The 25,702-nt window shown below is 36.2% G+C and overlaps 2 long non-coding RNA genes across 2 annotated transcripts; one reads left to right on the plus strand and one right to left on the minus strand.

Annotated features, from left to right (window-relative positions):
- Nucleotides 1-7,543: 7,543 nt before the first annotated feature.
- On the minus strand, nucleotides 7,544-14,086 carry LOC130988371 (uncharacterized). The gene is made up of 2 exons (XR_009090077.1): nucleotides 13,791-14,086; nucleotides 7,544-7,834 (listed from the first exon to the last, which is right to left on the minus strand). It is a non-coding gene; the product is annotated as an uncharacterized LOC130988371 (long non-coding RNA).
- On the plus strand, nucleotides 9,203-10,069 carry LOC130988370 (uncharacterized). Its single transcript, XR_009090076.1, has 2 exons — nucleotides 9,203-9,714; nucleotides 9,800-10,069. It is a non-coding gene; the product is annotated as an uncharacterized LOC130988370 (long non-coding RNA).
- Nucleotides 14,087-25,702: the final 11,616 nt, after the last annotated feature.

The raw sequence follows: 25,702 nt of genomic DNA on the forward strand, positions 1-25,702 counted from the left end.
TCCCCTTACTAACTGTGTGTGCAAATTGGCCCTCGAACTCAAAAAACGGTGCAGATCGGCCCTTCTGACTTAACACCGTTATGGGCCGTTAGTCAAGGGGGCGATCTGCACCGTTTTTTCGGAGTTCAGGGGCTAATCTGCACCTTTTAACTTTTTAATTAATTCATCTCTCTCGCTCAAAATTTGATCGTCGTTGTCGCTGATTCAAGCTCCGGCGAGGCCGGCGAAGGGCGCCGCCCCTTTCTTTCTCTCTTGGGCCCTAAACCTCGGAGCTCGCTCGACTGCACACGCTTAGCGTCAAGGACGAGCCCTAATTCTCCCATTCCGTTGGAAATCGCCGCCGCAATATCCGGTGAACCCGCCGCCTGGCTTTTCTCGATGAGAAGTCGCCTAGCTTTTCTCGATAAGGAGTCGCCTCTTTCTCTCAAATCCGGCGAAATCCGGTGAAAAAGGCCGACGATGCCCGTCGCCATCTACACTATCGACGTGCTGTTGAAGAAGGACGCCTCCAAATCAGAGACCATGGCCAACATGATCTCGATCTCGATTGGGGTCACGATCACCGCCTACAGCGAGGAGAAGTTCGATTCGTTGGGGGTGATTCTGCAATTGGGGGGCGGTGACATTCGAGGGAGAATTCGAGTTTTCATTTCGATCATGTGATTTTCCGGAGCAATGACGCCGATTTGGAATTCCCGATTTGGGGCTTGGGAACTTGATTTCGTGATTTTCCTCATCTGACGGCGATTGACGACGGAAAAGTTGGTCGGAGGAGATGAGATGTGATTTTTTTTTTAATGAACGGTGTGCAGATTAGCCCCCGAACTCCAAAAAGGGAAAAGGTGCAGATTAGCCCCTGAACTCCAAAAAAACGGTGCAGATCGCCCCCTCTGACTAACGGCCCATAACGGTGTTAAGTCAGAGGGGGCGATCTGCACCATTTTTTTGAGTTCGAGAGCCAATCTGCACACACAGTTAGTAAGGGGACCGAAACGCTCTAAGGGCCTCCATTTGAGGGGCCTATCTGCACCTTAACCCATATATATATATATATATATATATATATATATATATATATATATATATTTTCAAAAAATAAAATAAAATTAGCGACGAAATTTATTTCCGTCGCTATTTTCGCCGCTGATTTCAGACGACGCCGGCATCGTCCCGTGCTCGCCTACGGACGGTCCGTCGGTATTTAGCGATGGAAGCGAAATTCCGTCAGTAAATTTTTTACCGACCACTTTCACGACGACACACGACATCCGTCAGTGATCCGTCGGTATATGACTTTACCGACGGAATTTATGGCTTTATTCCGTCGGTAATAGTGTGGTATTAAGGGATGGGGAGAATACACCTTTTATAAATTTTTGTATTGCTTATAAACTTAACTGAAGATAAAACTTTGGCAGCAAGCTCCAAAGTGATTTAGATCAACATATGGTGAGTGAGCTAGCTTTGTCCAAACTATTTGTTTTATTAGGTGAGAGATTAGTTAGTTAATCTATTGACTACTTGCAGCTATTAGTTGGACATATAGCTAAATTAGAGCGTGAAATATGGTAGTTAAGCTACTCTCGCTTTGTACTTAGAAAATATTTTGTAAACATTTAGTTTAGTTCATACAAATTAGTCAGTTCGAGTGCAAGTTAAGTTAGCTGATTAAGTCAGCTGACAAATGTATATTGATGGATTGTGCTAATGTATTTATGTGTTGAGTGATGACAATTCAATAAAAGAATATTTAAAGTACACATAGTTTTAACTGGATCAAAGAAACTCACGTCCACATGTTCACGGTATTTAAGGGTTTAAGGTTTAAGTCAGTTGTTCAGTATTTAACCTTTACTGAACCACATATTTTTTACTTCACTTCATGTTGTTTACTTGTTTTCTACTTCTAACAAACAATCCCAACTTCTTATAGAAAGGTGAGCGTTTAAAGGGTTTTCCAATTGAGAGCAAACGAATAGTGTATAAGATTCAGTTTGCTAGATTCCAAGGTTGGGATTTGCAAAGTAATCGCTTAGAATTTAAGGGAAACATAAGTCAAAATCTCAAGTAAATATCTGAATATAAAATTGGATAGATTTGCTTGGTCAGTGTATTTCCCTTTGGTTACTTATTGCTTTCAAGTGCTTGAAAGTATGGAGCTTTGAGTTATTGAGAATTTAATTGTGTAACAATCTTGGTAATCTTTGCTGTTGCGAATCGTCAGGTATTTATAAGAGGATACGATGAATAGTGTCATTGGAGGACCTCATACAAAGTATAATCCTATGTGACATTGAGGTCTTCCTATTGAGATCCGTGTGATGTCGCTTTTGGCACTCTGCAACATCGAACACTTGTCGCCTGCAAAATAGTACTCCCTCCGTCCCAAACGAAATGTCATGTTTTCCTTTTTGGGCTGTCCCAAACGAAATGTCATGTTTTCTTTTTTGGCAATACACACTCTCTCTATACTTAATACTTAAATAATTTCCACCAACCCACTTTATCTACTTTATACACATTTCTTAATCTCCGTGCCGAAAAGAAATAGACCATTTCGTTTGGGATGGAGGAGTACTTGATTTTGCAATATTGGGATTGTCTATAGATCTTGAGCCAAAGTCCGCCAAAATTTAACTAGGATTTGGTATCTTCTCAGTTTGACTTCGCCTTCACCTGTTATGTCTTTGACCGATGCGACCTTGACTGTTGCATTGTTAATTAGCTTGATCTTCTTAACTAATTCTTATTAGCTTGTAATTCGCATTGACTGATTCTTCTTTATCATCACGTTTATAATCAATAGAATCATCTTCATTCACTTAAGTTATAAGTTGGTTGTAAATTGGAAAACTTCCTTCAATTTGAGCTAACTTACGAATCATGGTTGAGAGATTCTCTTAACTACTCATCTGTAAACAAAAAAAATAAGCTCTTTAATAAACGAGCTTCAATTTATTATATCAACTGACTATCATCATTTCATGAGTTCATGAGGTTTAATTTGATATCTAATAAACAAATTGACCAAGTCAGTTTTAATTTATGTTGCTTACCACTAGCCACATTTTTCCAATTCAATTGTAGTTGCGCAATTTTGCATACGATTCAATAAATATGGAAGGCTACAAGTATTTTCTAGGCTAACATGCATGTTGATTTATATCATGACACTCTTGACTTGTCCAATATATTATCGCATTTATTGGGCGATTCAAAACAAATTCTTACAACTAATTAACAAATTATTGACAATTTAATTTGATTTAGAAAATTCAGCAATTAATCAAATATTCATGGACATTTCTGAATTCAAGCGTACAGATTGTGTCGGGGGTTTGAAGGGATTTTGGTCTTATGTTCATATCTACAAATATTTTTCGTGGAAGGTTTTATTATATTTTTTTAGGGGTGATATTAGTTGGTCAGGTGACAGTTTATATTTTCGAAGATGAGTCTATCTAGATAAAATAAAATAGCTTAATCTATTATTATTTATTAAGATGAATATCTCAAGATTTTTGATCATTTATGTTATTTGATTTAGTTTTGTTCGATTCATGTCTATAATCTATAGTATATTAAAAATATAACTTTTTCAATTTGAAATTAGTTTCAAATCAATTTAAAAATTGAATGGCAATGTTGTGATTATAATATAATTAAAGATTTATTTGTAAACTCTTTTTTATTTTTTTATTTTTTTTCTTTATATTCTTATTTTAAATAAAATCAATCAAGTTAACATTGAATATATTGTTGTAATGTTGTGATTATAATAAGATTGAAGATTTGTTTGTAATTTTTTTTTCTTTTTTTTCTTGTTTTTCTAATTTTTTTAATTTTAAAATTCGACTAATTATAAAATATTTGATACACATAAAATTAAAGATTATGATAAAGCTTTAATTTGATACTCCCTCCGTCCCGATCCAATAGGCCACAAGCCTTGGTGATGAAGCAAGAAAATAACACCCAAATATAAAACGTATAAAAATACTATAAGATAACACGAGAATTTAACGTGGTTCGATATTTAAAGATCTACATCCACGGAAATCACCCGAGTAAATTCACTATTTTATAAGGAGTTTTACAATTTACAAGTCAAGTGCTAGAAAAATGAATCCCCTTTTCCATGTACAAGAGCCCTATTTATAAATGATTAATTGGGCTTAACCATAAAGCCCACGAAACAGAGAAATAAAGCCCAAGTCGGTGGCAAGGCTGAAAGTCAAAGATGGAGCTGGCGAAGCTGGCTCTCAACAAAGCTGGCTCTCGGCAAAGCTGGAGCTGGAATCTGGCAAGGCTAGAATCCAGCAAAGCTTAAGAAAGTTCTCTCTCCTCTCTCATTATTTTTTGAAAAAGAAAATCTATTTTTCATTTTTTTATTAATTTTTTTTTCATTTTTTTTCCTTTTAACTTATTTTTTCTTAAGCTTTTTGTTTTACATAATATCATTTTTTTATTGTGAATTCTTCTTTATGTTTTTCTATTTTCAGCTCAAATATATTAAGTTAAAACTATATACTCCCACCGTCCCAATTTAAAGGGTGCGTATTTCTTTTTGAGTTGTCCCACCTAAAATGGTGTGTTTCTATTTTAGTAATAATTTTACACTACAAATAATGTGGCCTTACACACCTTTACACACTTTTACACTACAATCTTATTCTCCTTAAAAATTTTGGGTCGAAAAGAAGTGTACCATTTAAGTTGGGATGGAGGGAGTATTTTTTTACTATATTTATAAGTATGATAATTGAATTGGTATCGATTTTATATATATAAAGAAATATAATAATATTTCTCCTGCATTACACGCGTGCAAATACTAGTTTTGTTAAAAGGACATGATTGAAGAAATCTAAATTATGAAGAAAATAATATAATCTTAATAATAATGCGTTCTAACTAATTTTAGAATTCAAATAACATATCTGACCAAACCAAAAAAAGAAAAAAGAAGCGATTATGCAAATCAAATAAAGTGAGCTTTCCTGGAGAAAAGTATAATAATTGTTTCGTGGAACTTATCGCATATTCGATTAGAATTTATGGTTAGTCAGGCAGCAAATAATTGGACAAACCACCAATTATTTGGAATGAAGTGGTTAATGCTGCCCAACTTTAGAAGATATTTCAAATGTTTTAACTTTGAAAGATGCAAGTAAGTTATTATGCTAGTTGGGGAATTGCACGCCATGATGGTGCTTATTGATATTTGTTTCCAAAATGATTGGACTCTCGCTGAATTTGTTTAACTCACGCTCTCCTTATAATTGATCATCAAATTTGTTGAATGACGACTGTTACGACAATGTTTGGTCATGCAAAGGAGCATCTATTTCTTCATATTTCTCATATCTACCACCAAGGAAACAAAGCTAATCCAACTACTCATAACTGAGGTAATTTTACTGTTTATATATATATATATATATATATATATATGGTGTGGTTATAATGAGAACCACACTTATAGTGAGAATATAAGAACCACTAAAATCAATGCATCTGTTATATAAATTAATGCATTCACTATTAAATTTAATGCATCCGAAAATAATAAAATTTTTGCTCCCTTCAGGATTCGAACCCAGGATCTGCATTCATCCACCAAGATGATGATGCATCCACCGTAGATCTTGATGATCGAATGGCTTAAAATGGTTCTCCGTTCTAATTTTATTTAGTGGTTCTTATTTGAACCTCTCCCTATATATATAGGGTGTGGTTCTAGAGAGAACTATATTATTTGTGAGAACGTGAGAACCATCAAATCTAATGCATTCATTGTAAAACTTAATGCACTAAAAAAAAATTACTCGCTTCAGGATTCGAACCCAGGATCTACATTCATCCAACAAAATGATGCATCCACCGTAGATCTTGATGATCGAATGGCTGAAAATGGTTCTCCGTTCTTTTTTTATTTATTGGTTCTTTCTTGAACCTCTCCCTATATATATATATATATATATATATATATATATATATAAGACGAAAGTTCTCACGTGGCCGCTGCGAATGTCTTGATAATCTTTGATGTGATTTTTCTGAAAGGTCGACCTTAGGTGGATCGAAATTTGCAGCGATTTTCTAAAAGAGTGAATCATATTCTGCAAAAATTGAGAAAGAACCTTACCTATCATGCGTTGTGGCCGAGAATGGTAGACGGTGAATGAGGAGAAAAAATAGGAATACCGGTTTACTCATATTAAAAAGTTACAATAATATGTGAACAAAAAATTAGATTTTTTTAAATTTAGATCCAATTAATTTGAACTGTTAGATTGCTCAAAGAACTAGATTTATTCTTTATTCTCTGGGAATTCTCCATAGATCCCAACCCTATATATATATAGAGCTGGCAAAATCGACCCGGCCCGCCCGTGTTTAGGGCTGGGCTGGGCTGTACAAAATATAGGCCCAAAAAAACCCGGGCCTAAAAAGCCCGCCCAGTCAGCCCGCCGGGCTGACCGGGCTTTGGGCTAAAAAGCCCGGGGTTTTCGGGCCTAAAAGCCCGCCCACTCTTTATTTTTTTTATTTTTTTATTTTTGATATTATTGTATAATTTCTTACTTTCTTTCACTAAATTTCCCGTAAAGTCTCCTGACTCTCCTTTCATTCCAAGTCCAAAGTTCAAACTTCAAACAAAGTTCAAAGTTTAAACATTCTCACTAATTGATTATCGATCATCTGTATATGGAGTCATAGACTATAGAGAGACAATGCAGTTTATATTTTAGTATTAAAAATTACAGAGTGCTATATATTTTTTACAGAGTGCAATCTTTTATATATAGAGAGAGACAGAGTGCTATATATTTTTTAGATGCATTCAAATTAACTAATGCATTTGCTGTAATGATTTCTTGTTAAAAAGACATTAGATTTGCTGTAATATACTAACGATTAGACTTGGAAGTCAAAAATATACTAATGATTTGCTGTAATGATTTTTATACAATGAGTTGTTGTAAATGTAATGAACTAATGATCAGCAACTTTCTTAATTTGCTGATGATTAGATTTGCAAGTCAAAAATTAAGATTTGCTAATGAGTTGCTGCTAATGATTTCTTGATTTTTATACAATAAAATCATTAGCAAAATCAAAAATGTTAATTTGCTGTAATGAAATCAAAAATAGTTAATTAGACTTGCAAGTCAAAAAATATACTAATGAATTATTATTTGAATTTATTTTAATTTATTTAATTTTTTGTAAAAAAATAGGATTTAGTGAAAAAAAAAATCATTGGGCGGGTTTGGCCCGACCGCCCGGTGGCCCGGTCGAGGCTGGGCTGGGCTTGAAAATCGGAAGCCCGGTCGATTTCGGGCCGGGCCGACCCGGCCCGGTAAATCTCGAAAGCCCGCTGGGTCGGGCCGGGCCAGCCCGGCCCGCCCGATTTGCCAGCTCTATATATATATATATATATATATATAGGGGTGGGCTAGGGTGAAAACTGTCACAGCCCACTATCCCAATTTTAGGTTAACCGGGGTTATGACTTGGGGTGAACAATAAGAAATGGAAATGGACAATTACTTAACATTAAAGTATATGGAAATGTCACTCATAGATAAAATGCTAGGATCATATATGATTATTTGGATACTTATAAAACATACACATAATTGAGAACTGATTAAGGTGGTTACCCAATAACACGTATCACAACTTCATATCATAGAGCTATCCTAATCAAAGTGTTTTGCAGCGGAAAACGTGTGAGATATACATATGAAGATGTATACTCAAGGTTACATTTCTTGAAATGTCAAAGGAACACCCGCTCAACATCATTCCATTCCATCAGCTGCTCAACCTGCACATTTAGAAATACATGCAGGGCTGAGTATAAAAATACTCAGTGGGCATAGCCGAAAATACATTCATGCATAACATATATATAAATTGAACTGCCATAACAGTAACACACAGGGGTTTTCTTGAAAGACCTGCGCTTACTAAAACATTTCTTTCATTTTCATAAAGTCGATCGGCCGATCATTTTCCTTCATATGATCCATATCTGTTCCTTTCTATCACGCGCCGGGAAGGAGGCCTCCTTACCACGGACGCCAAGACCGGTCGCAAGCGACTCGCGGTCTCCATGAGTGTACACGTTAACCCTAGCTAGCGACCTTTGTCTAGCATAGGATCCCAATTGGATTTCCTTTAAAGTTGGCGAACCAACACAGATAGGATACATATAAAAACATAAACATTTTGGCAGTCAATCATTTCATAAACATTTCATTTTCATAACATTTTCATTTTCATAAAGGGCATTAAACATATAAGCATTTCATAAGAACTGAATAAATAGTCAAAACATATCATGCATATATATTCGCATATGAGGCCTACGTCACGCAGGGGATCTCTATATACGTAATAATAAAATAATGCCCACCTGTATAGGCAAAGCCTGTCGTTTAACCTTATCTCTGAATCGGAATAGCAGTGCTAATCCTTCTGATGCTCGAAGCCTACAAGAAATCTATTCTCAATAGGTCTCCTTGTATCTAATCTTAAGTCATGGTGTAGTGCTTAACATTCTATGATTCACTTAGCCGGGTTTTCAAAATTTAATAAATAAATACTTGAAAATATTTCTCTTGAGTTAAGAACACCAACAATATTCTTACTCAATTTTCTTAAATAATTGGATTTATAAATCAAACCAATTAAATCATAAATACTTTTATTGCATGATGCAAATGCATACTTAGCATATGGTAAGTAATTACTTAAAATATGCACATAATAATGATATAATATTATTATACAAATCATCTCATGCTTAATCGTATATGCACATAATAATAATAATAATATTATTATGCAAATTATTCTTTAAATAAAAATTATTCAAACCTTGCTATAAGTCCAATTAATAAATAATGGGCAGCCCATTTAAAATAATTAAATCAAGGACCTCCCCCTTTTTCTTAAAAATTTTCGCAGCCCACTATAAAATGGGCAGCCCAAGTTAATTAAACAATAATAGGGCCATCTATTAAATAATTGAATTAAGGCCCAACATTTTCCTTAAAAAAAAAATCGGCCCAAGTGGTATTTAAATAAGGCCCATCTGTTTTAATAAAATAAAGGCCCAACTGAAAATTAAACAAAGAAAATCGGCCCACAACCAAGCCCAACACTCGGCCCAAAATCTCAAGCCCTACATCTCAAACTAAGCCCTAGCCCAACTCAAGCCCATATCTCCTCCCCCCTTTCTCATATCAGTCACGCACCTTCTCCCCTTTTCTCATATCACGCTGCTCGCCTCTCTCCCTCTCTCAGAATTCCTCCGGCCGCGTGCCACCACTCCCGGCGACGAGCGCCGCTCCGACTCTCCTCTCCCTCAACTGCTCTCTCTTCTCTCGCGCTAAAACGGACGCCCATCACTTCCCTCTCTCTCTCTCTCTGACAGTGGCCGAGCACAGCGGCACCTCCTCCCTCTCGATTCAGGTCGACAGCAGCGAGGACCGCCACTGACCGCCGCTGAGCCCTCCACCTCCATCGTTTCTCTCTCAAATCTCTCGCTTGTTCACAGATCCGACGGCCGTAGCAGCGGGAGCTAACCACCACCGTCCGCCGACTCCGACGCCTCACCTCTCTGTCTCCGGCAGACGACGACAACGCCGCCCCTGTCTCCCTCCGCTCAGACCAGCTCCGACCAGCCACCGCCCCACACAGGTAAACCCCCAAATCTCCCTTCTCTTCCTCTCAAAATACAGAATCTGAAAATTTAATTCCTCCTCCCTCTCTCTCTCGTTGGCAGGAAGAGGAAAAAGGCGGTGCCTTTGCCGCCGTGGCGTCGCCGGCGTCGAGCAGCCACTGGGCTGAAACTCACCTCCCTCTCGACTCATCACACAAGGACAGGAGACAAAAATTTCAAAGCTTCAAAATGAAATCTTTTCTCTTTTCTTTTCAATGAATCATGCTTTCATGTAAAAACAGTAAAAGTGTGGAGTATTACAGAAAATAGAATGATTATGCTTTGGTGTGTGTGATTTCTTGGATGCAAGAGGCTAAATGTTTTCGTTGCTGAGATTTGTGTGTTTGTGAAAATAAATGGAGATGCTTTACCCAATACTGCAAAGTATTATAATTTGAAGAGAATGAAACCTTGTGATAATTGTGTTGAGGAGGAGCTCACTGAATCTGGGTTTGTGTGGTCCGAAAATGTGCAGCTGTTTAAGGCTCTGAAATTCTAGTTCGTTCCCCTTTCTTTTGGAAGAGAGAACTTCGTGAATTGAGAAGTAATGAAAATTGGGCTGCACTATAGTCTTTTGGCAGAAGAACATGGCAGACAAGCTTTACTCAAAAGCTATAAAGTGTAGACCTTTGAGGATTATAGGGAGTGGGTGGAAAGGAAATTTGACAGGTATAGGGTAGTTGGTTGGAAAAGAAATTGGGTAGGTGGAAAGAGTGTAAAGTGTGAGTGTTGATTGGACTAATAAAATCCATCAGGATAAAATATCGGGACTGTAATAAATACTTTAGGGTTCGCTAAATAAGTATCTCGTGAAACTTCTTGAATGCTAAATTAAATAAATATGCAACGCACATAAATTTAATAATTAAATTTACAAATGCTTTTTGTAAATTACTTTTGTTGGAATTAAAATAAATTTATTTTCTTTATATCCGGCGTGAATCATCCTGACTTCTAAGTTCAAAAAATTCCGTCCTCGGAATTGCATATCTGGTATTCTAGCTTGTGATACTAGTCATTCATTTCACCCTTCTCTTTTGTGGCCTTTTCCATCCTGTGATGGTTCCACTACATGACGAGAACAATATCATTGCCTCGTAAAACTTGAATCTTGCGATCAAGTATCTGGACTGATTTCTCTTCACAACTTAGGTCCTGGCTAGGACTACTTTATCTTGCTTAATCACATGCTTTCTTAATTGCGAGATGCTATACGTATTGTATACATCCACAATGCTTGGTGGCAGAGCCAACTTATAGGCTACAAAGGCCTAACTTATCTAGGATCTCAAAAGGTCCTATATAACGGGGTCGTAACTTGCCCCTATTTCCCGAAACGTATAACTCCCTTTGAGGGAGAGACTTTGAGGAAAAATCGATCCCCAACATTAAATTCTAATTCCGATCGGCGTTTATCGGCGTAAGACTTTTGTCTATCTTGAGTTTTTTTTTTTTTTTTGATTCTTTGCTTGATGTGGTCGACTTTCTCAATCATCTGTTGGACCAGTTCAGGACCTAACAACATTCTTTCACTCACTTCATCTTAGTAAAGTGGTGAACTACCTTAATTGTTTCCTTTGTCCTAAGTCGCCTTCTCAGATTTGACTATGGAATTCTAACATCCAACTTTTCTCATCATCTTGGTAACTTTCACTTAAAGATTAATGGCACTCCTTCTGCCATGTAAACTCATTTTCTCATTTTCAAATGATTATTTAATGTGGTTTTCTAAGTTTCCATTGTGGTGGCGTTCCAACTTTATTCTTGATGTAGCTTCTGGCACTTTAGTCAAAGCATTCACTCTCTTAGCTTGAGCCTACTAGCCTTGGGGTTGGGTTATACTTTAAGTTTAGTTCTAGTGCTTTCCTTCCATTTCCTTTTTCTTTACCTCCATCTTGAGGTGGTGTACATATCTTGTTTGTGCGTGAACTTTTTCCTTCTCCAATTGTTGTAGTGACTCGGTGGTGAGAATCTCGTTCATTGCTTGTTCCTTCATAATATCTCCCTAGTTTACTAGGGAAATTGAAAATCTCATGCCGCGATTCATTTACGAACTCCTTTACGCATTTCTCATTATTCATTTATAAATGACTTAAATAAGCATTTTAAACTCCATTAAAAAGGAATTGATTTAAAACATTTTAATCCTTTTAAAATCCATACTCATAAAGCCTTAACTCATGCTCTATCTCATGTTCTATCTCTTTACTCAACTCTATATTAACTCTCCACTCATCTCAAATCCTTAAGTTCAAGGATAGGTTTCAAGAAAATCATGGTACTAAGTCTCAATTTATCTCTCATATAAGGCTCGTCTAATCTCATTCAACACATAGACAACACAATCACATAAGGCACATAAGAAAACACAATCAAACATTATCAAAACATGCTCTGTTTTTACACTGACTCAACTTCAAAATCTAACCTGTTCTTACTCCGACACCTCTTGGACTCGAGACTCATACCAAAAGAAAGGTCTTCGAGTCTATTTTCATATAAAAAAAAAAGTAGAGTCAAAAACTCCAAGTATTGTAGGAGACATGACTGTTTTACTACAGTCTACCATATTCGGCAGTTTTGAGCAATCGAAAACTTGGATTTTTGAAAAAAATAGTAAATATTGTCAAACTGGGCTCAAATTTTGTGGATATCTAGCTAACACAATAAGGTTAATACCATAAAATTTTGGAAAGCTAGATCACACAGGAAGCTACTGAAATGAATGACTCTTTCCCCTGCTCTCTGAAACTCTCGGTAGTAATGTGCAGTTTCGGTTTTGTATTTTATAAAAATAATAGACGAAGTCCAATTGACTTGAAATTTTACCAATGTTCTCAAGACGCATGTAGAGACTTGGTATTAAAATTTCAAAGCTTTTTGACATTGAAAAAACCGTCGATCACAGTAGGTCAGTAGGCCTACGAAATTCACCAAAATCTCATCTCAAACTCTTAAAATACTCAACTCAACATTCCTTCAAGGAAACTCATTAAAGCTCATTTTAAACACATATAACACTCACAAACATTCAAGCACAATATAATGCTCATCATACTCAAATCTTGACTCTCTTCTTACATCATAACCTCAAATCTCTAGTAAAACGTTTCAATGAACGCATCATTAAAATTCTCTTCTCATTTTCATGATCAAAATTACTCAAATACTCAAACACGATCTCATTCATCATATAGATCATTATACACATATAGATTCCCTTTTATCATGTACTAAACTCTAATGAAACTTCATGTATCATCATAAAACTCTTAATAAAACATGACAAACTTTCACATAATGGTCATAAAGCAATTAGACCTCATTTTATCAATCATCGACTTCTCAAAATATGAAAACTCAAAAACTCATACAAACTAAACTAAGTCAAAAATTTCTTAGCCAACAAAAGACTTACTCAAACATAATTATACACTAATATCATGCTCAAATACATATATCTTAAGCCAAAATAACTTAAATAACACATAGGCAAAAAGTCCTAATTTTATTAAACTAAACTCTTTTGAAAATATCACTAATCATGTATAACCTATTGATCAAATCATAGTTCTAACATCCTAGGTTACCAATTAGCACAAATCAACATCATAAAACAAGATCACATATAGATACATATGTATGTCATCTTCTTCCTCAAACTAACACTTTTCATTTTTCATTTCTCAACCTCAAGCTTCAATCTCATCCATCATTAATCATCTAGATCATCTCATAAACTCAAATCCATCATCAATACATCAATTGATTCATAGGATCTCAACATCCCAATTTTAGGTAAACTAACCTAATAGAAAAATCTATATCTCATGGCTAATCATCAAGATATTCATATATATTAACTCAATAATCATCAATCATCATATAACTCAAGCCAATTCAAGAAAACAAACAACAATTTTCGTAGGGTTTCAAGCCCCTAATTTTCGAAAATTTCATAGAAATAAGTTGGGTGATTTTCTTGCTCAATCATGATCATATACTCACATATAACATCATACAATCTAGATCTATAAAAATAAGAATCACTTACCCAAGATTAAACAAAGATCAAAGTTTTCCTTTCTCACTCTTCAAACCAAACCCCACGGTCCTCTTGAAATCTTCAAGAATTGAAAGGTGTTTATGTTGATTTGGTGGAGGATTTGATCTTGATGTGAACTTGGAAGCTTTGGTGATTCATCTATGGTGATCTTTTGGAGCAAAATCGGAAGAGAGGGAGAGAAATTGAGAGTGGCCGAATGGTGAAGAAAATGAGGAAAATGAAGTGAATTTGTCTTGCTTAGGAAGGATGATTGGAGACCAAACACTATTCACCATTTAATAGTTGTCCCCCCCTAAACCTATACACTAATCCATTCCCTTCATCTTCATACCCCACGTCCACTTCAAGTAAGGCTAAGGAAATTAATCACATGCTTATTAGATTAAAATAATCATGTGTGTGTAAGGTTGTGTAGTCTAGAATAAATCATGTGTTAAGCTACATTAATAAAATCATAAAAGACTAATTACTAATTAATGCAATGCTATAACACAAAACTATTGTGACCAATATTTAAAATAAATATGGCACTAATATTAGTGCACTCACTCAATTATAATATTCCTCATCATAGGAAAAATAATTTGAAAATATTTTGTTTGGAAAAATTTTCATAAACCGACATTCTTTGATTTCTCGGTAAAAATAAATTGCACTTGCTTTGAAAACTTAATTAAAATTCCAAGTGCTAAGGTTATCAAATAAAAATCATAATAACTTGCTCACAATGACATACGTAACAAAACTCACATAATCAATCAGTCACGTAATTTCACATAATATCACGTCAAAGCAGTCGGTAAACACAGACAAACTAGACGTCTCTCCGACCGATTTTTTTTATCAAGTTTTTTTTTTTTTTCTCGACTCTATTTTCAACTAATTATTCGTATTTTCTTAATAGCACAGTCAATCTCTCTGACATCTCAGTACTCTCAATAGTGTTAAGGCACTATCTCACAACATAGGGAAAAGTACGGGGTGTTACATGTACTATCAAATTTAGATAAAATTCATGACTTCATGCATAATTTAAAATTCATGTGGCTCATATAAATACACTTAACTCACCAATTAAAACTTATGCACCACATTTATAAAAATTTCCTTTAACTAAGCACATTAAAACACATATATAACGATTAAATCACATCAGATAAATCAAACAAGTTTTTATTATTAATGGATGTCGAACCCTAATTATTAATAATTAAGCCCTTAATCAGGAATTAAAAGTCGAGGTATGACATACTATCCTCCTTAAAAGAAATTTCGTCCGAAATTTGTACCACATGAAAATAATTCTGGGTACTTCTCCTTCATGCTAAACTCGAGTTCCCACGTCGCCTCTTCTTGATGATGGTGCTTCCAAAGAACTATTACTAAGGGTATCGACTTATTCCTTAGTACTTTAACTTTCCGATCTAGAATAGATTCGGGTCTCTCCTCGTATCAATTGGATTCCCAATTCCAATTTATATACACGAGATTTACTTGAGAATAAGTTCCCTCGTTCTTTTGCGGCGGTTCATTACTCCTACCTCATTCCTAGGGCTCATCTACGGAGTATCCTATTTTCCAAAGACCAAAATGGTCATCAACCCATTTCTTGTTACCTATCACATGCATAACACTTTCCTATGAATCTATCTTAAAACTATCATAGACCAATTAACTTAAGTCCTCGTACTCGAACACTATATTACGGTCTTAGCTTGAACTCTGAATTTCTATCATAATGAGTGGTCGATATCACTAATAGGACAAAGACTAATCTCAACTAATCACAATGAGACACAATTATATGAAGCCATAGTTTGGGTAGTATACTACATCGGTAGACTAACACTTCTTGGTCTTATCAAACAAGATGATCTATTATGACAACTCACAAGTTGCAAGGCTCAAACTCAACACAACATCAAAGCAAGGTGTTGTAGAAATTGTTCAAGAGAATCAAAAGAATGACCAGAGGGTATGAAATGATTAATTACTAGGTCGAACAAAATGACCTCGAGTAAGAACCCATCTGGCTTTTCAACCGAAAGTTGAAACACATGGGTTTTCAACCCAAAAGACGTCTACTGAGATTTGGATCATGTGGACTGGCCAGGTCCAACATCATCACCTCCCAGTCACACGGGAAACATCGTCCCGAACTTGGAGAGCCATGAACATACTATACAAAACATAAGCTCATAATGACAACTAAACTTATCTTAAGGTTCCCTATCCTATTGATCTCAAACCCCAAACCTCTCTTAAGACATATACACACAGACATACGTACACAGACAAAACACATTATTCTTAAAATCTATATTATAGCAAAAGTCGATTTGATATTCCGTCGTACTTCCGTTGCACTTGAACATTTGAACGTAGAGACTATGGTTCAACCTTTGATGCAACGTTTACCTAGAATTCGTCGTGTATCGTCATTCTGTGCTTTTCCTTTACCTCGTACATATCTTTTCAATCCTCTTTGTAGTTCAAAAGAACCATCATTTTCTTAAGGGAGCTGAAACGCTCTAAGTTCTCTTTCATTCTTCTACATCATCACCTTAAGAATCTAGATTGTAGAGATATCCTACTAATCTAGTAGTCTATGTTCTTTTAAAATTGTGATCATGCAACTTATAGCAATCTATGTTCTCCGGGAAAACATATGTCAATTTTTCTATCATTCGTCTGATCATAACATCATAGATTGCGAAAGTATGCCATGAAAGGCAAAACATTCAACATTTCATCATAACATGCTCTTCACATAAACATATTCATGAAGCATTTTAGAACATTAACATCTTTAAAACGTTAAAACTGCAGTTACCTTCTTTCCTTTATTGAGCACGATGCAATGGAGTGTTGAGCGATGCCATATGAACCCATGTAAGTCTAAAGAATCAAACTAGACTCGACTCTTTAGAATAAGGTTTCTAGGGTCAGAGCGAACGAACCGCTCTGATACCACTCTGTCACAGCCCACTATCCCAATTTTAGGTTAACCGGGGTTATGACTTGGGGTGAACAATAAGAAATGGAAATGGACAATTACTTAACATTAAAGTATATGGAAATGTCACTCATAGATAAAATGCTAGGATCATATATGATTATTTGGATACTTATAAAACATACACATAATTGAGAACTGATTAAGGTGGTTACCCAATAACACGTATCACAACTTCATATCATAGAGCTATCCTAATCAAAGTGTTTTGCAGCGGAAAACGTGTGAGATATACATATGAAGATGTATACTCAAGGTTACATTTCTTGAAATGTCAAAGGAACACCCGCTCAACATCATTCCATTCCATCAGCTGCTCAACCTGCACATTTAGAAATACATGCAGGGCTGAGTATAAAAATACTCAGTGGGCATAGCCGAAAATACATTCATGCATAACATATATATAAATTGAACTGCCATAACAGTAACACACAGGGGTTTTCTTGAAAGACCTGCGCTTACTAAAACATTTCTTTCATTTTCATAAAGTCGATCGGCCGATCATTTTCCTTCATATGATCCATATCTGTTCCTTTCTATCACGCGCCGGGAAGGAGGCCTCCTTACCACGGACGCCAAGACCGGTCGCAAGCGACTCGCGGTCTCCATGAGTGTACACGTTAACCCTAGCTAGCGACCTTTGTCTAGCATAGGATCCCAATTGGATTTCCTTTAAAGTTGGCGAACCAACACAGATAGGATACATATAAAAACATAAACATTTTGGCAGTCAATCATTTCATAAACATTTCATTTTCATAACATTTTCATTTTCATAAAGGGCATTAAACATATAAGCATTTCATAAGAACTGAATAAATAGTCAAAACATATCATGCATATATATTCGCACATGAGGCCTACGTCACGCAGGGGATCTCTATATACGTAATAATAAAATAATGCCCACCTGTATAGGCAAAGCCTATCGTTTAACCTTATCTCTGAATCGGAATAGCAGTGCTAATCCTTCTGATGCTCAAAGCCTACAAGAAATCTATTCTCAATAGGTCTCCTTGTATCTAATCTTAAGTCATGGTGTAGTGCTTAACATTCTATGATTCACTTAGCCGGGTTTTCAAAATTTAATAAATAAATACTTGAAAATATTTCTCTTGAGTTAAGAACACCAACAATATTCTTACTCAATTTTCTTAAATAATTGGATTTATAAATAAAACCAATTAAATCATAAATACTTTTATTGCATGATGCAAATGCATACTTAGCATATGGTAAGTAATTACTTAAAATATGCACATAATAATGATATAATATTATTATACAAATCATCTCATGCTTAATCGTATATGCACATAATAATAATAATAATATTATTATGCAAATTATTCTTTAAATAAAAATTATTCAAACCTTGCTATAAGTCCAATTAATAAATAATGGGCAGCCCATTTAAAATAATTAAATCAAGGACCTCCCCCTTTTTCTTAAAAATTTTCGCAGCCCAGTATAAAATGGGCAGCCCAAGTTAATTAAACAATAATAAGGCCATCTATTAAATAATTGAATTAAGGCCCAACATTTTCCTTAAAAAAAAATCGGCCCAAGTGGTATTTAAATAAGGCCCATCTGTTTTAATAAAATAAAGGCCCAACTGAAAATTAAACAAAGAAAATCGGCCCACAACCAAGCCCAACACTCGGCCCAAATTCTCAAGTCCTACATCTCAAACTAAGCCCTAGCCCAACTCAAGCCCATATCTCCTCCCCCCTTTCTCATATCAGTCACGCACCTTCTCCCCTTTTCTCATATCACGCTGCTCGCCTCTCTCCCTCTCTCAGAATTCCTCCGGCCGCGTGCCACCACTCCCGGCGACGAGCACCGCTCCGACTCTCCTCTCCCTCAACTGCTCTCCCTTCTCTCGCGCTATTATGGACGCCCATCACTTCCCTCTCTCTCTCTCTCTGACAGTGGCCGAGCACAGCGGCACCTCCTCCCTCTCGATTCAGGTCGACAGCAGCGAGGACCGCCACTGACCGCCGCTGAGCCCTCCACCTCCATCGTTTCTCTCTCAAATCTCTCGCTTGTTCACAGATCCGACGGCCGTAGCAGCGGGAGCTAACCACCACCGTCCGCCGACTCCGACGCCTCACCTCTCTGTCTCCGGCAGACGACGACAACGCCGCCCCTGTCTCCCTCCGCTCAGACCAGCTCCGACCAGCCACCGCCCCACACAGGTAAACCCCCAAATCTCCCTTCTCTTCCTCTCAAAATACAGAATCTGAAAATCTAATTCCTCCTCTCTCTCTCTCTCGTTGGCAGGAAGAGGAAAAAGGCGGTGCCTTTGCCGCCGTGGCGTCGCCGGCGTCGAGCAGCCACCGGGCTGAAACTCACCTCCCTCTCGACTCATCACACAAGGACAGGAGACAAAAATTTCAAAGCTTCAAAATGAAATCTTTTCTCTTTTCTTTTCAATGAATCATGCTTTCATGTAAAAACAGTAATAGTGTGGAGTATTACAGAAAATAGAATGATTATGCTTTGGTGTGTGTGATTTCTTGGATGCAAGAGGCTAAATGTTTTCGTTGCTGAGATTTGTGTGTTTGTGAAAATAAATGGAGATGTTTTACCCAATACTGCAAAGTATTATAATTTGAAGAGAATGAAACCTTGTGATAATTGTGTTGAGGAGGAGCTCACTGAATCTGGGTTTGTGTGGTCCGAAAATGTGCAGCTGTTTAAGGCTCTGAAATTCTAGTTCGTTCCCCTTTCTTTTGGAAGAGAGAACTTCGTGAATTGAGAAGTAATGAAAATTGGGCTGCACTATAGTCTTTTGGCAGAAGAACATGGCAGACAAGCTTTACTCAAAAGCTATAAAGTGTAGACCTTTGAGGATTATAGGGAGTGGGTGGAAAGGAAATTTGACAGGTATAGGGTAGTTGGTTGGAAAAGAAATTGGGTAGGTGGAAAGAGTGTAAAGTGTGAGTGTTGATTGGACTAATAAAATCCCTCAGGATAAAATATCGGGACTGTAATAAATACTTTAGGGTTCGCTAAATAAGTATCTCGTGAAACTTCTTGAATGCTAAATTAAATAAATATGCAACGCACATAAATTTAATAATTAAATTTACAAATGCTTTTTGTAAATTACTTTTGTTGGAATTAAAATAAATTTATTTTCTTTATATCCGGCGTGAATCATCCTGACTTCTAAGTTCAAAATAAATTCTAAATTTAGCTCGGGGAAACGGGGTATTACCTTAACGTATAAAATAGGAACAAATCCTACACCTAGGATAACATAATCTGACGGTTACTATTGAAATTTAGATTAGTCTTTAATTCTAATCTAAATTTTTGCCGATTCATGCATATTTATCGACAAATGGGCAAATTGGTCCTATAAATTTTGGTTGTATATATTCAACAAACATATTCGATATTAGTGTGCAATTAAAAAGGAAAATAAATCTTCAAATAATTGCAAATCAAATCCTTTCCAATCAAACTTAATTGAAAAAATAAAAAGTAGCGTATGAACACAATAGAGAGTAGGGTTAAGTTTTTTTTTTTCTCCCATTTTCGCCGTCTTCTCTCATTTCGCGGATATAATTTCCTAATTCTCTCAAAGCTAGAGCAAAATTTGTTACCCAAAAAACACATAAACAAGGTAGAAGTGTGTGTATTTGTTTGGGAATTGCGAAGACAAAAGCTAATACCCTTGGTGAGTTTCGCGTGCGATTTAGTGTGATTTAGTTTTTCCTATATTCAATTCGCGTGTTTTTTGGTTTGGTGTTGTTAGATTAGATGTTTTTTTTTAGTACGAACCTTGGTTGCTATGAACTATTGGATTGGCTTATGGTTGTGTATGAATTAGGTTGAGTTGTGATATGATTAGTGTCATGTTATGTACATCTTATGTATATGTGAATTAATCCATGACTGATTATGAACTAAATGTGATGTTTGCGAATAATGTCATTTAATATATGAATTATGTCGCATGTGTTTGAGAACTATATGTGTGATATTTTTTTTTTTTGAGGAGGTAATGTCTATAACTAGTAGATTGATGTATGTTTGTCATCAAGGAATCAAACGAACTGTAATTAGTTTTGAATAGTTTATATTATGAGTATGTTTACACTATAAATTTGGGCTATCTCTACATCCTTATAACTTTAAAAGTGTAGTCTATTCTTCCAGATTGTAGTGTTTTACACTCATTGACTACGGTTAATTAAATAATAACTACGGTGTAAATCGTAGGCTATATTTCACAAGGACTACGTTTTTAAATTGTAGTGTAAAATAATGAAACTGTAGTCTTTTATACACATAGACTACGAATATTCATTAAAATCGTAGAAAAAAAGTGACATACACTACACTTGGTTATGAATTAACTACGTTTAGAAACTGTAGTCTATGATAGCTATAGACTACGATTTTACAACTGTAGAGAAAATGGGTGTCTTTCTCTACATACCTATTCTCTACAGTGCGGAATGCTCATACTCTATAGTTTTACTACAGTTTAAAACTATAGAGTATGAGAGAATTTGTAGTAGTGAATGTTTCATTACTTTTGAGCAGGAAATTAAGAAATATGTAGAAAATAGATAGAGTAGGTTGATATAAATTATTTAAATATTAAGCATAGAGAGAGAATATTTTGTCAAAAAATGAATGAGATATTTGTAATGAGACATCTCATTATGGAAAGTGAGACCTTTGTAATGGGACTGAGGAAGTAATACTATCTATGTCCCTCATAAATATGCATAGTTGATCACGGTACGAGTTTTAATAAAATGTTGTTTGAAGTATTGATAGTGTAGAAAGATTCCACATTGAATGTATTGTTATGTAGATTATAGATAAATAGTGTAAGTTACAAGTATACAATTATAAAGTAATGTTTAAAATAATATGTGCATAAATTTAGAAAACGTACTAAAAATAAAAAGTATGTATAAATATGAGATACAGGGGGACTAACGGCTTTTAACTATGAGGGTTAATTTCACGAAACAAGAAAATATTTATTTGAAGTTTCAATCTCAACAATAATATTAAATAAAGAGTTATAATGGTTCATTCTATCTCATTTCACTAAATAAAAGGAAATTTTAGGCATGTCGATCTAAATGTGGAAATAGTAATCCTCCATCATTTTTTTTGTTTGTCTCAATATTATAGTAGTATTTAATTATTATGATTATTTTGAGTATTTTCATTTATCAGATTATGCGAATACGATACTCGATTACTATTTATATTACGATTATATTGTGTTAGTTGTGGTATTTTTGTTACTAATCTATGTTACTCCCTCCGTCCACAAAATATTGTCCTAATTTATCATTTTGGTCTGTTAACAAAAAATTGTCATAATCTATTTTTAGTATGGGTCCATTTCTCCCTTACTAACTTAATTGTGAATGCGATACTTAGTTACTATTTATACTACGATTACACTGTATTAGTTGCAGTATTTTTGTTACTAATCTATGTTACTCCCTCCATCCACAAAATATTGTCCTAATTTGTCATTTTGGTCCGTCCACAAAAAGTAGTCCTAATCTATTTTTAGTAATAATTTGTTTGTTCTCGATTTTGGTTTCGTGTTTTCTTTGTCATTTGTAATGGACGTGTACTCTTTTCCATCTTTAAAGGTTTTTTCTAATTAAATTTATTGAAGAGGTTTTGATGAGGTTCGACCCTTAGAGCATCTCCACCGCGGATTTTTTAGACCCGGATCGTGCCGGCAAACTTGGCACACCGCATGCTGGAGAGTTGCGGCGGTGCTCCCCATGTACATTTCATCACCTCAGGTCAAAGAAGGGGGAAGGGAGGACACGTTTGTGGAATACGCCAAATTTTAAAAAAAAAAATCTATTTTTTTTTTAATTCGACCGTTTTATTTTTTTTATTTTTAAATTGGGTTAAGTACCAGATTCCCCCCTATCGATGGCAACCTTATCGCGTTTAGCCCCCTACCGTCAGGGGGGGAGAGCTGCCCACTACCTCAACGTGGCTTTATCGCACCAATTCCCCCTCCCCCCCCCCCCGCCTTTTAACATCCGTTAACGGGCGCTAAAAGGCGGGGGGGGGGGGAATTGGTGATGCAAACGGCTAGGGCAGATTTTTCAACAACAACTTCATCAGAGCCGAGTATCACGACGAGGCTCTAAGGCCAGAAAGCGGTGAAACGAGATAAAGGCAAGGGGAAGAAGGGCAAAGCCTCTTCCACACAGTCGTCATACTCCTAGGCACTTGAAAAAGTCGTCGTCAGAATGAAGGAACATGCAATCTATATTGGTGCAATTGCCGCGGTAAAAAAGGAGGAGCTCGATTTGAAGATCCTCAACATGGATACTTCAAAGATGATGGAAGCTCAATTGGCATGGCACAACCATTTGATCCAATAGGTGCTCAAGCGTCGAGGAATCATATAGTTTAGGATTTTTAAAATTTTTGTAATTTTGTTTAGTTTTTTAAATTATGTTATTTTTTCAGTTATTTAAATTATGTAATTTTTATTTCTAATGTAATGTTTAATTTTAATTTCAATAAAAATTAAACATTTTAACATAAAAGTGTAGAAATTGGAATTTTGGTGGAAATGGAGATTTAAGGACCTCCATAAGTAGGGCTGGTAAACCGGTCGGTTCGGTTATAACTGAACCGGTTTACCGGTTAACTGAAACCGATTAAGGGACAATCCTCTAATCGGTAACCGAATCGGTTTTTTGATCAGTTAACCGGACCGGCTAATCGGTTAACCGGTCAGAACCGATTAATCCATTGTTTCTCAATTTGGTCGAATTAACCGGTTAATTCGGTTAATCGAACCGAATTTAACCGATTTTTATTTAAAAAAATTCAACTTTGTAGAATGTGTGCAATAGAATTTGAACTCTTAACCGTTGAAAGAAAGAATGAGGTCTTATCCACTACACCAATTCATAACTTGTGATAATTTAGAACAAATTTTTTTTTATAGACACATGTAATTTATATTAAAAAAAATAACAATGATAATAAATTAATTCCCAACCTAGGCAACAATTAACGACACTTAAATTGAATTACATCCCTAACCAATATTTGTGTAATTAAAATGGGGGTATACCGCAACTTTGCTCTTGGTGCTGCAAAGAATGGGGGTATACTGCCCATTTTTAGTTTTTATCTGTTGAAACAGTGTAAAATCCAAATCTTACACCCCTTTTCTTTGAGTGACCGATTTGATTCTTGCAGAATGAGATTTACCTAAGTATTAATCACTCTATTTTAAAACCATGATTAAAAGGCAACAAATGACACCAATGGGGTCTAGTAATTTCCACTGCACCATTCTTTTAAATGTATATGATTATTGAACCTTAACTTTTCCTCTACAGGAACAAAACTATAAACAAATAATTCAATCAAACTTTACTATTAGTACATTACTGGAATCAAATTATGTTATGAACATGTAAAAGTGGTGGCATAAAGCATACAAAAGAAAAAAAAAAGTAACAGAGCAATACCTAAACTGACAGCAACAAATCTGTGAGCTCAAATGTTTCAATTGTATAGATGGAGAAGCAATATCTTGTGCAGGTGCAGCAGCGGCGCTGGAGAGGAATACACCGGCGCCGATGACCGGTGGGAAGAGCGCCGGTCGCCGGAGGGAGGCAAGGCAAACAGTCGAGCTGTGGAGGGCCTGGAGGCGTGAAGGCGAGACTCGGGAGTGAAGGACCGAAGGTTGCAGGCGTGAGGCGTGAGGCGTGAGTGGATTTCAAAAATCAAATGAATGCCCTAGTTTTAACTTTTACTTTTACTAAATGTAAATATGTAATACAAAATTAAATTTGTTAATTAATTTATGAATTAAACCGGTTAATCGGTTTAACCGGTTAACCGACCGGTTAAACCGATTAACCGGTTAATTGTAAGACCACTAACCGGAAACCGAACCGAACCGAAAACCAATTTTTTCTGGTTCGGTTCCGGTTTTAACCGAAAAACCGACACCGGTTTACCAGCCCTATCCATAAGCATCATGCATTGGAGGGGGGAGGTGCTTAAGGTGGGGACTACCATTTAAGCACCTCCCATTACTGCTGAAATAACATTTTATTAAAAAGAAAAGAAACAACAACGGAGAACCAAAAAACCCCTGAAAGCACAAAGCTGCAGACTAAGGGCCGAGCCTCGTTAAAACCTCATAACAGCTGAGGAAAAAGAGTACTCGTCAAGGACCAAGGTTGACAGAGCTGAGTTAGGAGGTCTCAAGGATTCCGGCCAAACCATTACCCTTAGACCTCCCGGCTCACAACCGATCCAGAACCAAGAGAAAAAAACCAAAAAATCAAGCGAAACGAGTAAAATAGGGAATAGCAACATCCTCCTTGACAAAATCATTTAAACCAGCAATGGCATGAGGCCAAAAACCCTCCTCCGAAGCTTGAGAAGCCAAAAAATCCGCCGATCTGTTGCCCTCACGAAAAATGTGAGAAATGCGCCACGTGAAAGAATGGAGTTTGGAGAGAGCAAGCTGCCACCGAGGCTTGAATCTCCAAGGAACCGTCTCAGAGGGCGACTGAAGAAGCTGAACCACGTAAGAAGAATCTGACTCAAACCAAACTCTCTCCCATTTGGCGCGATGAGCGGATTCAATCGCAATAATAATAGCTAAAAGCTCTGTTTCGAACGCAACCCCCTGGCCGCCTGAAAAATGATAACAACTAAGAACGTCGTTGAAGGCATTCCTAAAGACGCCCCCCGCATGAATCCTCCCTTCACGGACCGAGCCATCAGTATTAACTTTAATCCAAGACGGCGGGGGAAGTTGCCAAGCAACGTAAATAAAGGAGAAAGGCTTCCTGGGTTGTCCAGCGATGGAAAGATTCTTAAGAATGAG

The sequence above is a fragment of the Salvia miltiorrhiza genome, chromosome 6 (assembly GCF_028751815.1).
Source record: "Salvia miltiorrhiza cultivar Shanhuang (shh) chromosome 6, IMPLAD_Smil_shh, whole genome shotgun sequence".
Taxonomy (NCBI): domain Eukaryota; kingdom Viridiplantae; phylum Streptophyta; class Magnoliopsida; order Lamiales; family Lamiaceae; genus Salvia; species Salvia miltiorrhiza.